The sequence below is a fragment of the Neophocaena asiaeorientalis genome, unplaced genomic scaffold (genome assembly GCF_003031525.2).
Source record: "Neophocaena asiaeorientalis asiaeorientalis breed wild unplaced genomic scaffold, Neophocaena_asiaeorientalis_V1.1 scaffold129, whole genome shotgun sequence".
Lineage (NCBI taxonomy): Eukaryota > Metazoa > Chordata > Mammalia > Artiodactyla > Phocoenidae > Neophocaena > Neophocaena asiaeorientalis.
Genome location: NW_020172446.1, coordinates 6,601,804 through 6,606,341, shown reverse-complemented (window position 1 = coordinate 6,606,341; position 4,538 = coordinate 6,601,804).

Sequence of the window (4,538 nt, the reverse complement as noted above, 5' to 3'; positions counted from 1 at the left end):
CAGAGCTAATCGCTTCAGGCAGCTTGATTGAAATGTGCTCTTCCTCACCATCAGCTGCTCATAAAAGCTTTATCCTGGGCAAAGGCTGACCCACAATGGATGTGGGCATCTCCCAAGTCAGGACGCCCGAGGTGCCGGCGGAGGAAGGATCTGGGCTCACAGAGAGAACTCCATTACGGCTATTGTATTAAAAGGGGGACGGGGTTGGGGGGAAACTGCAACTTTATCTCCTTGTAAGTGACCCTCTCTTTATGATTTGGACCCTACCGGGTGGCTTTTTGTACTTGACTCATCGTGGGCAAAACACCAGCAAGATGCAATTGTTTTCAAAGTTAGAAGAAAAAAAACAAACAAACCCTAAAGTCTGCTCCAGCTGCATTTATAAAGAGCTGTTTTCTTCCTGAGCTCTATGGCATGGTGGCTCTAATCTGAAATTTCTTTTTAATCATAGCAGGAGTCCCAATTACCACGTTGGGTAATCTTTCAAGTAAAACTGGGAGTTCCATAACCACAGAGAGCAGAGGAAATATTACGTGTGAAGCCCCTGAGGAACAGGAAAGAGGAGGTAGGCCTGTGTACACATGTGTGTAAATAAGTATGTGTATTTGCAGGCTGCCTTCCCACTCACAGGACCGGGTGTGTGCACCCCGGGTACCTGAACCCCAGCACTGTAACAGGACCAGAGCAAGTGTATGGAGCATTGCTCTCGGTGCAGGAACCCCACCTTTGCCTTGTGTAAAGCCAGCATGCAAACACACGGTGTACGTGCCTATACCTACTCTTTCCCCTAAGAATGTGGAGCGGGGGTGGGAACGAAGCTCCATTTACAAGGCAATGGGCACAGAGTTTGGGGCGTCCCTCCGCTCTCCGTGAGAGGGGCCGCAACCCCTGACTCAGCGGGCACCAGGGCCCAGCTCAGACCTGGAACTGCCAGTGACCTACTTTCCTTTGTTGTTGTTTTTGGAAGTGCTGATGTCAATGCAGAATTCAGCAGAGGCTGAGTGAGAAAAAAAGAGACAGAGAAGCGGGGTGGGGAGGAGAAGAAGGGAGAGAATGAAGGGGAGGGATGGAAGAGAAGGGGGAGCGAGACTGCGTCAGACGGCTATAATGGTGGCAGGTCCCTGCAACAGTGCTAAACACATATTATTACGTCCCCACAGGGCCTGCCCAGTATAGCTGGGATCAGTCTGGGCCCTGCAGTTTCAGGATAAGTGAACAGGGCCTAGGATTCCTACTGCTTCCTCTCCCCATTGTGGACATGCAAGGGGCGCAGGAGATGCCTGGGCAGGCGTGCCCAGATGTGCTTTCCCTCGGAGAAGGAGCCACACGCTCTCCCCAGGTGCCTGGGTTTGCGTCCATCTGCTGAGCCATCAGTGAGATGCCGGCCACGGCCACCCTGACACGTGGGACTCGGGGGAGGCTCTGCACATGGGCCTTCGGGGACCCGCTCCTTGGTAACACGCACGGGAGAGCTCCGCCGGCAGCTCGCCTCCTCTCCCTCCCATTCTCAGGAAGCCCAGGAGAGCTGCAGGGCTTGGGGCGAGGAGAGCTCCGGATGGTCCAGTGTGTGGTGGCAGAACTGCGGGAGAATTATTCCAACGAACTCCCCCCTCTGGCATCTGAATCTCATCCCTTCCTCGCTGCCTGGCTTTGCCATCCTACAGCCAGGGTTGAACTCCAGGCCGGGATGACAAAGGCTTATGCGCTACCCACCCATCTGCAAACCCCAGCTGCCATCCCACGGCCTCTGCACCACTGCTGAGCATCTGGCCACCTCTCCCAGGCTAAGCCCTCCCTCATGGCACTTGGTCAACAGATTCCTAATGAGAAAGCCATTTCAGATCCATATTTTCAGGAAACCCAAGGCCACGAGCCTCGTGGTTCCACCTATATACGCATTTTCCCTTCCACGTTTCATCTGTGTGCTAAAGGGACTCCGTTCAGGTGGGGCCCGGGGGCTGGGGGGAGGGTCCTCCATCCTCTGCTCTCTCTCGCTTGGACCTTTGGTCCCCAGATGAGCTTCTTTCCTGCTCCATAAGCGAATGCATTTTTCAGGTAAAGAAATATACAGAGGAGACAGAGCCCTCACATGCTGAAATTAGCCCCCGAAAAATAGGTTACCTGACAATTACTTGCTTCTAAGTGGAACATGATCTAGTGGAGGAAGCGCTGGACGGGCTGCTGGGACGGCCGCCTTTGACTCCCAACTTACTGCCTCTTAACCTCTCTCAGTCTCTTGGTTTAGTGGCGGGATAATAATTCTCTCCACCTCCCGCCCTTGGTGGGCTGGTGAAGGTGTAATGAATCAACACCAGGATGACTCTGAAGAGGTCAGGTTCAGGTGTAAGTACACAGCGTCACCAACCACCTCTCGAATCTACACCAAGCTGATTTATTTACTTCCCGTGAAAGAGACAACAATCATCATATTTACACTTCGTGCTGCAGCTTCCTGCATTTCCCCCCAGCACCCCTCCTTCTGCTCCCGCTAAGGACTCCATTAAAGACAAGCTGCCCTTCTGCTGAAGACATCTCTCTCCCAGCCTCTCTCTCTCTGGCCTCACGGATCACAACCTTCTCCCCTAAATCACAATCCGTGGCCACAAAACAAATCACCCCGCCGTATACGTGAGGCCACCGCGTGTCCACACGAGGATGAGGAAATGGATTCCATGGGCACAAGAGGATTCCTCGGAAGTCAGGTGCTGCCGATAATTAAGAAGCCAAGCAGAGGTGCGTGGACAGTAGACGGACGTGGTTTAAACATTACGTCATTTCAAGTATACCCTGGTGCTTGAGTTCCTCGTTACCACCCAGGGCCGCAGACGGATGGCACTCTGGCTGTCATGGGCACACCGTGGGAGACAGTCATCATGCACCTTCAGCTGTGGCTGTTGCTGGCAGCTGCCAGCAATCCTTTCCTCTTTCACTTTTTTTTGGCGGCGGGGGTGGGGTGGTGGTACGGGCCTCTCACTGTTGTGGCCTCTCCCGTTGCGGAGCACAGGCTCCGGACGCGCAGGCTCAGCAGCCATGGCTCACGGGCCGAGCCGCTCCGCGGCATGTGGGCTTTTCCCGGACCGGGGCACGAACCCGTGTTCCCTGCATCGGCAGGCGGACTCTCAACCACTGCGCCGCCAGGGAAGCCCCTCTTTCACTTTTGACAACTCCTGTCATTCTCAGCAGCACTCAGCACTTGCTGCTTTCACATAGACAGAAAAGAATATTAAAAGAAAAAAAAAAGGAAGAAGAAAGAAAGAGAAAAAAACAGTTTGAAAGGTTCTTATTAGTCCCAGGAATGAAAAAGTCCGCTTGCTCCCGAGACATCCAAGCCAGGCCAGGAGAATTCAAGATGGCAGGAAGTTTGACATTCTGTGGCCACAGGGTCCAATGCAAGGGCTTCTTGGGTACCACCTGCTGGGAGACAGGATAAATGTATCCTCTCTGCTCAGAGCACAGCCCAGGGACCGATTCCCCAGCTCTGATGTCTGAGGAAGATGTCAACAGAGGTCCCCTCAAGAATGATGTCTCTATTTCCATGCTAATGCTGGGCTGCACTGGGAAGAAACGCATCTTTCTGAAAAGCAGGACGGGCCACCATAGCTCAAGGAAGTGTACCCAGGGGCTCTGGTGTTCTCCCAGGAGAAAGCAGGGGGCTCGGGTGGGTGCACTGGTGAGCGGGATGAAATAACCCAGTATCCCCACCCCTCCTGTGTGGTCCACCTCCAGACCCCTTACAGGCTGACCTGCAGCTCCTGGAAAAGACCGCTGGCTCATGCCTGTCTCCAAAGGAATGTCACTGCCAGGCCTCCTAGCTTGTCTCCCTAGTGCTTTCGAGATCAAAACCCCAAACTCGTTAACGACAAACTCTGCTGAGGGGACAGTACCCACCGAGGGTCAGAATGTGGTCAGAATGTGGTGCTCATTAAAGTGTCTTTCAACTTGAAAACTCACTGCCAGTGACGATGGGCACTTGGCCACTGCCATGAAGAAAGGAGAGGAAAACAGCTGTGGCCAGGTCAAAACAGGTTAAATTTATGGCTGGCAGACTGTGGTTGAACGCTGTTTATTGCATGCTTGGTGCTATCTTTTTTTTTTTTTTTTTAAGGTGATTTTCAAAAATGTTATTCCTGTTGGTGATGTGCCTTTCTTTTCGCACGGGACGTGGGCCTCGTGCCGATGGCCCCGTGTTCCCTCATGCTGTGGCTCAGACATCATTAAGCGATAAAACCCCAGCCACTAAGAATACAACACCATTGTACCTGGTGCAGAAGGAAGCAGACGCCAGGGAGCATTTGGGGATACAGATGGGAGAGTCCTGAGGCGAGGAACCTAACAGAACAGCCCCAGCATCAAGGGAGACAGTTGTTCATGGAATATCATGGCCACTTGAGTAAGCCCATGGCTTCCCTCACTGCCCCAGTGTGAAGAGCATGAGAGAATTCAAGACGGCAGAACAAGAGCTATATAGTTTCCTAGGGCTGCCAAAACAAAGGACCACAAGTTGGATGGCTCAAAACCACACACACTTCTTTTCTCCA